Source organism: Ornithodoros turicata, chromosome 3 (genome assembly GCF_037126465.1).
Source record: "Ornithodoros turicata isolate Travis chromosome 3, ASM3712646v1, whole genome shotgun sequence".
Lineage (NCBI taxonomy): Eukaryota > Metazoa > Arthropoda > Arachnida > Ixodida > Argasidae > Ornithodoros > Ornithodoros turicata.
Genome location: NC_088203.1, coordinates 88,260,951 through 88,273,651, shown reverse-complemented (window position 1 = coordinate 88,273,651; position 12,701 = coordinate 88,260,951). Strand labels below are relative to the sequence as shown.

The following is a 12,701-nucleotide window of genomic DNA, read 5'->3' as shown; positions in this document are numbered from 1 at the left end:
AGAAGAGACTGAGACTCGAAGAGAAATGCATCGCTTTTTATTTACACATCCTCGTCGTCGTCGTCCTCTACATCGGAACTGCGTTCCCAATACAGATTGTCCAGGCTAAAGTTGGACTTCTTTTTCGTCAGTCTGTCCGCCGCTAAGATGCGGTCGAGCGTCTTCATCTTGTCCTGACACATTTCTTGACGTGCTTGCAACCATTCCAGACGGTGGACTTGAAAGGCTTCCTCCACGATGCCGCGTATAAATTCGCGAAGTTCTTCGTTTTTTGTCTTTTCCTTGCGACGACGAGAAACGCAGGAGAATAAACCACACATGGCGTTTTCCACGTATCGGTCAGAATGATGACGCGAGCGCGGTGCGCGCTGCCTTTATAGAGATAAACGCGCGCGCGCAAAGAACGGAGAATGAAAGCGAAACTGAAAAGCCACCCGTCGCCGCTAGGAGCGCGCGCGCAGCAGCAGAGAGCCGAAACCGAAAACACCCGCGGCCGGCGCAGGGGGCGCTAGGAGCGCGCGCGCGCGCATGCGCGGACGGGTGGAGCAGAGGGCGCGCGCGCGTCGCCTCTCTCAGTTTCTCTCGGACCGTCGCGGAAGACGGACGTGCGCTCCGCGCGCTCGCTCAGTTGCTGGCTGGATCTCGTAGGGAGCAGACGTATGTTCTCCGCGCTCGCTCAGTTTCTGCCTGGAAGTTGCCGCGGGGGAAAAGGTGAGTGATTTGACGCGCTCCTTTTCTCGTATGTTTGCCGTGTTTAGCGGTGACCGCGCTCGTGTTAAGCCTTTTCTCGCATGTTTAGACTTGTTTTGCGGTGTCCAAGCCTGTTGACGCATGTTTAGCGATGTGTGGTTCCCGCCTTGTGTTAGCTGCATAGTGTTGTGGTTAGGGCTAAGCGATCGCCCCCGTAAGCCTCTTTCCTCGTATGTTTGCCGTGTTTAGCGGTGACCGCGCTCGTGTTAAGCCTTTTCTCGCATGTTTAGCGATGTGTGGTTCCCGCCTTGTGTTAGCTGCGTAGTGTTGGGCCTAAGCGATCGTCCCCGTAAGCCTTTTTCCCCGATGTGTACTGTTTTCTGTTTTAGCAGTAGCGGTTAGACCTTTTCTCTCGCATGCCTAGACTTGCTTAGCAGTGCTGTCATTTTTACCCGCCGCTAGTATCTTGTTCTGTCTTTCTCGTCTAGAGCTATGATGGTGGCGCCATCTGGTGTGATGCCTTGCAACTAAGTGGCCACCTGTCGTCGATCTCTGCAACTGCTGGGTGCAAACTACCAACATGGCGGACGCTGGTCACTCGGGTGTTGCGGAGCGGCTTCTTCGCCGCGGCATCGTTGATTTTCGAATAAATTGTTTCTCTCCACTCTATTTCTATCTTTTTATTTTATTTTCTGCCTATTTTTTTATTTTTTATGACCACGATTATCCGGAAACGCACATCTTGGTCTGGACGCAAGATAGACATTCCCCAATTAGTGTGATGGCTCCCTGGAGGGTGCTGATTAATGTGGGGGGTCCCAATTAGCTCTAATTGCTAATTAATGGCGTCCAGGCCAGATGTGCGTTTCCGGATAATCGTGGTCAGTACTTACTACTATCATCTTGTCTCGGTGGGATCGCCGTTACCTCGTCTCAAGCCTCACCGGCCCCAAGATGCACATGCACTCTCAATGGCAATGTGTCATCACCACCCACTCTCTGCTTTACTCCGTGGACCCCCCATTCTCCCTTACTCTCCCATGCCGAATGCCACGTTCCTTTACCACAGTCTTCCACCGCGTGAGACTTAATGTGGCTTTTACACCGGCTTTCAAACATCTCCTCGGTGTCGGCGCATCCCGCTTTTGTTCCACCTGTGGTGCGCGTGGTGACCTCCACCACATCCTCCTGGTCTGCGGACAGTGTACGTTCTCGAGCGAGCGCTCATGGAAACTGCTCTGAAATGCGCCGATCGATGCCAGTTCAGCTTAACTAAAATTCTCGGGCCATGATTGGACCCCTCATATGAGATGCAAGGCCTACGAGTTGTTGTTGAGTTCCTGTCCAGCGCTGGACTAATGGACGAACTCTAATAGGATACTTTTTCATCATCATCCCTTTCTCATCCCTTCCGCAAGAGCAATGGCGCTTTGTACCGCCATAGGGGCGGCGAATGACACACCGAATCATCATCCCATTTGTGTGTGTGTGTGCACATCTTAATGACCATTTCTTTCACACTTAACTAAACCACTCACTGTGCCGAAGACGCTCCAAATGCAACCCAGCCAATATGAAGTGATTCGCACCCATGGTAATCAAGGGAAACTGCTACGTTTTAAGTTGAAATATCTTCAAGTCACCATGAAATTCAATGACACATTTCCTTTATAGTAGCACAGCAGGACGAGAAAAAATTAATTACACAGTTGCAGCTTATATCACTACGAGAGGCAATGTGTTCAGTTTAATCAAGGAGTGCTCAGTTTAAGCACCACACGACAGCTGGGGCCACTGCAGCAGATCTCATCCTATGACTACAAAGCAAATGAGCGTTGCTGTACGGGTTTAGTGGGGCATGAACATATCCCCCTTCCCTCTTTTTTCACGCGTTAGCATGAGAGTCCTCGCTACTGAAGAATCGCGGTGTGAGCTGTCTGTAGCCACGGCACTGAGCGCATGCGCGGTGAGTGGAGCAGGAAGGACTGAAGGAGAGCGCGACGCGGGACGCGTTGCGTCGGCGGTGCAGCTACGGTGGTCGACAGGTTCAGGCATGTCTGCGTGGGCACGCCATAAGTTATGCGAAGCAGCGGCGAAAGAAGGCTGACGCTGCGAGACGGCGCCGCCAAGCTGAATCGGAGGAAGCCCGAAAGGCTCGTTCGTTAGCGTTGTGTGGGGTCGTGTGAAGGGATGTGTAGCGTTTGTGAGGGGTCGTTTTGCCTCCTCCAGAGTAAAGAGCACACAAAACGTAGCCTTCAGAATGCACGTGCGCACGTTATAAACGTATCTCTAGCACATGTGGTTGTCTCTCTCATATACGTTGTCTTGTTTATTCACTGTCAACTGTTTCGTATGGCACAGAGCCACGTAATGATCACTATGGTACTTAGGGTTGAACAATAGTAAAGAATAAATAAACGCAACTGTTCCACAATTCGCAAGAGCAGTGATGTATACATAGGACGTGGAGGGATAGGAGCAGAAACAACGGAAGGAGAGAGGACCGCATATAGCTGAAGTGGCTTCAGCTGCCTTGCACAATTTTCTTGCAGAAAGCTACTTTTTGGTCTTGTTTGCTCACTACTTGATGACAGGACTGGAAAGAAGTCGCTTTGCAACAGAGGTTGCAGACAGAGAGACAAATAATTGAGACTTCCATGTTAAACATTTGTTCCAGATGTTGCACAAATGTCACGTGCACTGTTCATGACACACATAATAAGCTAGACCGCAGAGTTTGAGAAACGAAGTGCACATTGGTGTGCTTCAGCGAGAGCGCTTTTCGTACCATTTGGAGAAAACAGAGAGCGAAATATCTGACAAGTGAGTGGTATAAGTTGTGTGCCAGTTAACTCAAGTGTAGTTTATTTTTCATGTTTGGTTGATTTTACTTTACACGAGCTATTATTTACCGCATATATTTTATTTATTACAAACAATTTATCTCACGATTTAATTCAATTCCATTAATTTACTGAATTTGAATATTGAATTTAATACGGAATTAATTTGCGCGTACTCATGATGTTCTATAGTATTGTGGTGTACGGTGAAATGGTATGGTATGGTGTTGTGTGGTGCGTATTTGTGCGCGTTTTGCTTGTACATTTACGGTATTTGCCACTCAATGGTAATTGCTACTTTGCCTCCCTTTATGTGCACCAACACCAAGGCCCTTGTGGCTGTTCTTGAGCACGAATGAATCAATAATTCATATCAAATCAAATAAATAAAATTATCCAGACAATCCATACACCCCCGAAATGATAGTCGACACCCTCAGCCTTTCTTTCCAATACACCTCCCATTCTGGGGGATCTGCTATTTCAACTTTAGACACATGTCAATAAAGATACATGAAGCTATTGCAACGTACTGTACTAATGAACCCCTCTCCCAATCTTTTGGAACACCTTCTGATACAAAATACTGGATGCTGTTATCACAGGTGCTTGCGGATGTAGTGTGTGGGGCACGTTTTGATTTTCAGTTTCCAGTTTGTGGGAAGCAGCACCAACAGAGGACGATGCGCTCAGTTATCGCACGCTCTCACTGGAGGACGTTTTTGGCAAAGAGTTTTTTAAGACTGGTACGTAGGCGTAGGGGGTCTCTTTTTCCTTGTTTTAGTTGAGTTGGCCGGAACACATTAGAAAGTTTTAGTGCATCGTACGCTATCGCCTTTGCGTACGTAAGGGATACCGTTTGTGGTTCTGGGCACGCTCAAGACTACGCCTTGTGCAGAACCACCCGGCTATCCCTTAGGTACCCAAATCTGACAGCGTACGTTATACTAAAACTCACCATTGTCTCTGCTGCCCACCAAGGTACGCGATAGACCTTGTTTTGTTACTAGTTTGACTTTGTTGTGCAATGTCTTTCTTTGCCGTGGGACTGACGAGGAGAGGCCCGAGGTTGTGGAAACACGGGTTTCCGTAAGTGTTGTTGGTTATCATATACATGAACAAAGGTAGAACATGCCTGTTCTTGCTTTATTACAATCTGCAACGTAAATGTAACTGCTGCTGACATGATCATACAACTATTGTATTCGCATGTTGAATGATTTCAGCGCTAAAATGGTTTCCTGGTCTTCACAGGATGATACCTATTGAAAACTTCAAAACACATGTTCAAAACGAATACAGGGTTCTAAAATGGGGATGACAACGTATTTTGTTTCAACACACATTTTTTAAGACCGAATATTCTTACATGACCATAAATTGTCTTAACGTACCTGGATAACTTACTCATGGAGAAAGACCTTCCGTATTGAGGCTCTAATTTTGGATGAATATAAGAGGAAAGGGAAAATTACGGTATGAGATGATGGTATGGTACATATACCTCAATATCTTGGCAGTTTGAAACCTATGGCGGTTTCACTGACTTGCTGAATTTTATTCTTCTATTCACAGGTTCGGATGGTCATTTGGTTGTTTTTCCCCCAAGCACATACCCTCCTCCAAAACTGATGAGATTAAGTGTACCAGTGCCTCCTGCAAGACACACACACACATAAATGGGGTGATGATGTGGTGGGTCATGTGTGGTGTGGTGTGTGTGGCCTCTGCAAGGATGTTCACAAAACTAGGGTAGCCAAGGGTAGGGTAACGAAGCTTGGGTAGCTAGAATATTTATTTATTGTAAGAAACCCAAAGGCCAGAAGGCACTACATGGGTAAAGAAAATACAAAAGAGAAATTATAGCAACAATGACTGAAAAATCAATGTGGCTAGGAGGCCAGTAGTCAGAAAAACTAGCCCACCTAGCAGTGCCTATCTAGCAAAACAATTGCTAGATACGCTAGCTAGCGTATTTAGCATCATCAAACAAGACCGCCCCGTCCCCGCCCCATCCCGCTCTTGCGAATGTTAATTAGGGCTAAACCACGTGAGCGCCAGCCCACAGATACCGACCTCACTATATCATCTGAGGAATTAACCACGTGGGCACTAGCCTACTTTCACGACTCCATCTGGTAAGCCATCCCTGCAACATGCCTTTCTTAATATTATAATTAGGTGCACGCCCTACTGTGTTGGAGTAAACCACGTCAGAGTGATACCGACCTCACTGTGTCATCTGAGGAATTAACCACGTGGGCACCAGCCCCCATATCGTAAGCCAGCCTCCAGCAAGTCCCTCGCACGCGCAACACGCGCTTCTTATTGTAATTAGGTTGCATGCACACCTACTATGTAATTAACTAAGTCTGGGCACGCGCCTCAGTCTTATAAAAACGGCGCATGCAAACGGAGATTAGTCAGAACAATAAAAAATGGCAGACCAGTTCTACATCAATTTACTCTCAAACGCTTCCACCGATGTATTTCCTAATAACACGATGAGTAAGTTCAGAGTTAAACTTGCTCATCCCATGCACTTAGATGGGAAGTGGGAAGTTGCCCTGACAGAGGTGAATGTCCCGTTTGCAATTAAGAACGTCACGGACACTGTTAACGCTATATCTGAAACTAGTCTCTTTGCTCCTACACTCACAACAGAGCAAATTAAGTTTCGCGCAGGAGAAAACATCTTACCAATTCGACAATTCCTAACGAAACATTTAAAAAGCCAAGCAAGGATTCTACGTGTCACTGGACATTATGAGCTACAACTGCCACTCAATACCGGACTTGAGTTGAGCCTAGCTCTCTCTGCCAAGCTTGGTTTTCCTGAAAAGATTATTGGATGTTCGGAAGTGGATGAAGGTCAACCAGTAAAAGTATTGAAGTATCAAGAGGATACAGAAGAAAAAATTACTTTAATCATGTACCGCTCACGTACAACAAAATATGAAATTCCAGAAGGGTATTACGAGTCGGGAAAGGACCTAGTTGATGCAATAAATCATGCATACCGAACAAAGCTAGGGCTACCAGAAAGTGCACGTGTTTTGTTTTATAATCCATACAATGGAGTTTGTCAGCTGGAAGGTCGTAGCGAGGGTTATGTCACATTTCATCCATATTTGGCTCTGATGCTTGGATTCGGAAAAAGGACAACCTTCTCAAGTTTTGCTGTAGCCCAGCGCGATGTCTGTCTTTTTCCAGCACAAAATTATATCTTTATTTACAGTGATATCATCGAGAATGAAGCTGTCGGTGATATCACGGCACCTCTTCTCCGTTTACTCCCTTTCAGAGTGCAGAGTCGTGATGAAGTGATTTCATATTCTTTCACTAATCTTTACTATAAATATGTGATAGCAAAAGAACTGACCACCATTCAAATCGAACTGGCAAACGAGATAGGTGATTTCATTCCATTCATTGCCGGCTCAGGACGTGTTGGAGTGACACTGCATTTTCGAAAATGTATATAACACAGGCACCCTGTTGCATAGCACATTATGGTACGGGCAAACGTGATCAACCACTGCCACATTATTCTGCTCCTCTTTATCAAGTCGGATCTGGTTGTTTCTCTGATTTAGTGCAGCAGTTTATACCTATACTAACGAATAAGGTAGCTCCCTACGTGAGTCGAAAGCTCCTCGACACTGGACGACACATAGCAGAAGAAGTTAAGCAGGGATCAACGTTTAGAGAAGCTCTAAGGAAAGGAGTTGGTCGTACAATCCATTCAACACGTGACGAGTTGCTTCAGAGGCTCAGAGGAAAAGGAAGGAAAAGAAAACAATCTGTCAACAATAAAAGCAAACGTAAGAGGGTGGGTCGGTCAGTAAAATCTCTGAAGAAGCGAAGAAAGGTCGATTTTTTTACTACAGAAAATGTCTAGCATCGCAATAGTACATAAGAATTCCTGCCTCTGCACCACGAACCAATTGGAACTGTTTTCTCTTCCTCCAACAAACTTTTCCTTGGAGAAGTCAGAATATGTGGAGTTTTTTCCAGTTTCTGCCCCTACAGCAAGTGATGTAATCGAATATAATGTTCCAGGTCTCGGAGGTGGATTCTTTGACTTGAAGTCTAGCTTTCTACACATTCAATGCATAATTGTACGGAAAAATGGAGATACAGCATCAAGTACAGTTGGCAGTACAGTGACACCAGATAGTGTGATACCTGTGCAAGCATTTGCATCCTCGCTCTTTCATCATGTCCACGTCTACCTTAATTCGACACTGGTTTCTAACTTCGAAAATTATGCATATCGTTCATACTTGGACATAATAACAAATGCTAATAATGTTACTCAAACTCACACCCTCTCTGCAATGCTCTACGAACCAGATCCAGTGGGAGAATCTGAAAATTTTGCCGCTCCTGTTGAGGCAAAAGGAATTTTTGCATGCTACAAACGGACCAAAGGTTCGACACTCTACTTTATTCCCCTATCTTCAGTGATATATGTCAACAGGAAAAGTCTCTTCTCTATGGAGTCGACATAAGAGTTGTCCTTCGTCAGAACACAGATGATTTTCGACTTCTTGCACCTGCCAGCGAGAAAAACACACTATAGAGTTTTCACGAATTGTGTTGTACCTGCGACGTGTGCAGGTTTCTCCAAGTGTACTCGTCGGCATCAAACGAAGACTTCAGACAACTCCAGCATCATACCTCCTTCGAGGATTAGAGATTAAGTACAGGACAATTGCTCCAAATCAATCTCAAGTGATTTTCGATGACCTTTACAGTGAACGAGTTCCCTCAAAGCTGACAGTATTGATGGTTAGAAGTGAAGCCTATCAGGGTAACAGACAAAGGAATCCATTTAAACTTGAAAATTTCAAGCTTAAGAGAGCTGTGCTTGATGTTGGTGGACAACAGTACACAGATGACTTTGACTTTCAACGATCGATCTACTCTAAAGGATATATGAATTTGCTTCACAAGCTGAAGCGGAAAGACATACCTCTAGCTCCGGCTGCATATGAGAAAGAAACGTTTATGCTCTACTACCATCTCACTCCAGATGTGGAAGTGCAGTCGCTGAGTCCTGTGGTACAAGCCAATGTTCGTCTCACCCTAACATTTGGTGGAAATCTTACAGAGGCTGTTACAGTTCTCTTTGTTTCAGAAACACCTCGTGTGCTAGAAATCAACAAAGACAGACGAGTCAAATTCGTATAGAAAAAATGGAGGAATGGGAATTTTATGCAGCCTTTGCTTGAAATCACTGCACAAGGCCACTGTTTCATGGAACATTTGCATGCAATGAAATTGCAAGTCAAAAAGCTGAACCAGGGCTGTATGTTGTAAACACAGCTCCTAGATCCTCTCCTGGAGAACACTGGACCTTATGTTACATCTCTAAGAACAACAGCATTTCTTATTTTGACAGCTACGGCATACGACCAGTTTGCAAAGAAATCTACCAGTTTATTCACCCAACATCTTCCTTTCACTACAATGCAAAACGACTTCAGGGATATGGATCTGCTACATGTGGACTGTACTGCTTGTATGTAGGTAGTCTTCTAGCCTGTGGTTTCTCTCTTCAAGAGTGCACTCAGAAGTTTTCACCAACCAACTTCAGACACAATGACAGATTGATAGAAACACTTGTTCGAAAAAATTTCCCAAGAAAAACAGAGGATATGTCATGCTGTAGTGTACTATGAGCATTCAATAAAATTTCAGTTTGCCTGAAAAGAGCTTTATTTGTCAACTTAATTTGCACACTATATAATGAATCATTGGTAATAAAAATTTACAAACAGTGACTTGCAAACAAAGACATTGTTGATGATTACATACATGCTATTAGAAACTGGTTATTTCATACACATACAGTCAAACTCCTTTATAGCGAACACCTTTTTAACGAAAATACCACTACAGCAAATTTTTTTGCGGTCCTGCTGGAGCCCTATAGGTCCAATAATGGACATCCTTTTTAATGAAAATACCTTTACTGCGAATTTTTTTTGCTGTCCCCTGAGTTTCGTTGTAAAGGAGTTTGACTGTATAATCAAAATTTTTCTGACACGGATCATTTACAAACAGTGACTCTCATCTGAGAGAGGCTATTTGCGAACACTGACTTGCAAACAAAGACATTGTTATAGATTACATACATGCTATTAGAAACTGGTTATCACATACTCTTATAATCAAATTCTTAGAAAACAGGTTATTTCACGCACATATAATCAAATTCGTCTGTGACGGTCTATTTACAAACAGTGACTTGCAGACAAAGTCAGTTGTTATTTCCATCGCAAATGCATGCAGCAATATGGGAAAGCAAACTGTCTGTTTCACTCACATCAAGAGCTACACATTACTTCAGGAAGACATGAAATTCATCAGACCAGGTCTTAGCTTAGTCATCACTCGTGGCTAACAAATATCCTCTAGCTCCTAACTCACAGTTGTAAGTAATCCCACACTGACAACCATAGATGTGGAATAATGCAATAGCTTTAGTTCATGGTTCTAACATGACATCGTTCTAATATATGACAAACCATAGCTATATGGATGTAACATCTTTATTACAATTTTTTTCTGTGGGACCAGGAATAGAAGGGCAACATCTGTTGCGGGGGTGACAACAGATGAGTTCCCTCCTACTCCCGTATGCCAACTCTGTAATGAAACCTCGTGACGGTGCACACCCCAACACCATCGCTTCATTAGAGAGACCAATCCGTACACATTAAAAAAATTCAACCATAGCCAAAAGGTAGCGTGTCAATTCCATCATCACAAATGAAGCGTTTCGTATCCAGTGGATTGAGGGCTATTTTTGTCACTGACACACTTTTGTTGACATTGTCCTTGTGCACAATGAGGTTCTGTTTAACTTTATGCATTGTGCCCTGCTCGAGAGCATTCGTGTACATAGAGAAGTGGAGTTTTTGTGCTTCACATTGTTTAACACCCTTAGCACGATTGTACTGCTTTTTGCTGCACAGATCGAGGGCGTACAGCTTTGGCTTCAGACAACAGAAGCCAAGAATGTGATCACGAGGAAGCTCATTTTTAAACTTTCCTAGTACCATCCTGTTTTTTGTCGAATAGAGTGGGTGATCAGGGTCATATCCAGAGTTGTCTAGATGCTCGTCAGCTAGCTCGTGGAGTACTTTATCGTCACTCAGCATCACAATGTAAGAATCAGTGTCCATGTATAGCAGTCGTGTATCAGGGGCTACACGGAGAAGATGGTTATGATAAAAATCAAACATCTTCAGCTTAGACAATTCCAATATTGTGAAGCCCAGGTACAGCGGTTGCTTCATGCGAAGAACAGACTGACTAAATTGGAACAAGATGACATGAGAGCTCAGAGGGCGGAACTGTTTCAAGTTTGGTTTACGTAGAAGCTTCAACACTTGCTCATCTGTTACTGTGAGGCGACAATTTACGAAGTTCCTGACTTGCATACATGTCCTGCCATATACACTATTAATCATTAGCTTTGATTGCTGTTTCTCAAATGCATTTGTAGCTCGCTTCCGAAGTTCGTGATTGAAGTCGACATAGGATCGCAGAAAGGGCTTTTGATTGAACTTGAGAACCCTGTGAACTTTAGTGAGACGCAACCCCAATTGCAGATACAGTTGCAAATTGCGATAGTGGAGAAAGTACGCGTACTTTCTCCACTATCGCAATTTGCAACTGTAGCACACTATGTTGCCGAAACATTGCCCCAATGTTTCCTACAAACGTTACCTAAACGTCGCTAATGTCCTCTTCAGGCCACGTTCCAGTAACGTTGCTAGAAAATGTTCTTACAACATTGCTGCAACATGACAACTACAACATGCCACAAAAGGGCAACGTTATGACGACATTTATGTAACATTGGCAAGAGGTTGGCGGAGGTATTTGTGCGCAATTTCTTTCTTTCTTTTTTTTTTCTTTTTTTATGCGTCGGAACACAGATGCATGCTGACTGCGAGCACTTGTACGCCACTGGCAGCCGACTTGAGTTCCGCAAATCCCTGCATCACTTACTGGGGTAGGGCTATAGGGGGACCGCTTGGGTATCCCGTTTGGATATAGAGGTACTGTTACCAACCAGTAGCCTCTATTTACGAATATGATGGAGCATATACTAAAATGCAAAGTGTTGGGGTATGCCCGTTAAGTGTAGCAGGGCGTGCAACATTTGCAACGGTGACCAGGATGCGTCTTTGAAGTTAGTCCTTGCATCTGCAAGAGTCAAGTGTACTCAACAACATTTTTGATATCCCTCCCTGTCATACAGTGTGTTTTTAATTCAGACTTTCGTATCTAATGTGATTACCTACTGTTTGGAGCTGTAAAACCGGTAGGTTTCCTCCGTGGGTAAGAGTATTACGCAGTGTTATGTTGCTGGAAAGTCAATACACAACGTTCACGAAACGTAAGATTCACAATGTTGCTCCAACGTTGCTCTGCAATGTTGCATGAACATTGGTGAGCGTCAACTAACGTTGGTCCATTTCTGACAATGCTGCAGGAACGTCCGGCCGCAACGTTGCTTAAACGTTGCCCTGCCATGTTGCTTGAACATTGCTGAATGTCAAGTAATGTTGGTCCACTTTTGATAATGTTGCAGGAACGTTGTGAAATGTTGATAAACGTTGCCCCACATTGGACAACATTCGCAACATTGCTGCAACATCGAGGCCACAATATGTGCTACTAGTGACCTCTCTTTATCAAATAATGTTAGCAATAGTTTTGCTTCGGTAGCTTTCTGCGGAAGATTGAACTTCTTCATGAGCGCCTTCTGATAGTCTGACAATAGCTCATAACGAACGGACATTTTTTCAGGGGCAATGGGAAGATCTCTGTGGCATTTATGAGTTGCTCGGTCATACACTAGGTCTACCTCAAGAAAGTAACCCACAGAGGCATCATCTCGTATCTGAGCTATATCCAAGTTAACAATTTCCTCCTCAGTGAGCCACTCAAATCCTCCGTAAGGCAATGGTTCTCTCATGACTGCTCCATACAGGCCATTTACATCAATGTAGTTAATTATTTTTTTTTCTTTTTCGGGATCAAACTGTTCTGTTCCTGGCACATTCGCAGTTGCTTTTCTCAGGGAGCACTGTGTGACACCTCCTCGTAAGCCATTCTCGATGAGCAGGTACGCGTTGGGGTCGT

The 12,701-nt window shown here is 44.3% G+C and overlaps 1 long non-coding RNA gene across 1 annotated transcript; it reads left to right on the top strand.

Moving 5' to 3' along the window:
• The first annotated feature begins 399 nt into the window (after positions 1–399).
• LOC135387444 (uncharacterized) lies at positions 400–1,359 on the top strand. Its single transcript, XR_010421116.1, has 2 exons — positions 400–711; positions 1,179–1,359. It is a non-coding gene; the product is annotated as an uncharacterized LOC135387444 (long non-coding RNA).
• The last annotated feature ends 11,342 nt before the right edge of the window (positions 1,360–12,701 follow it).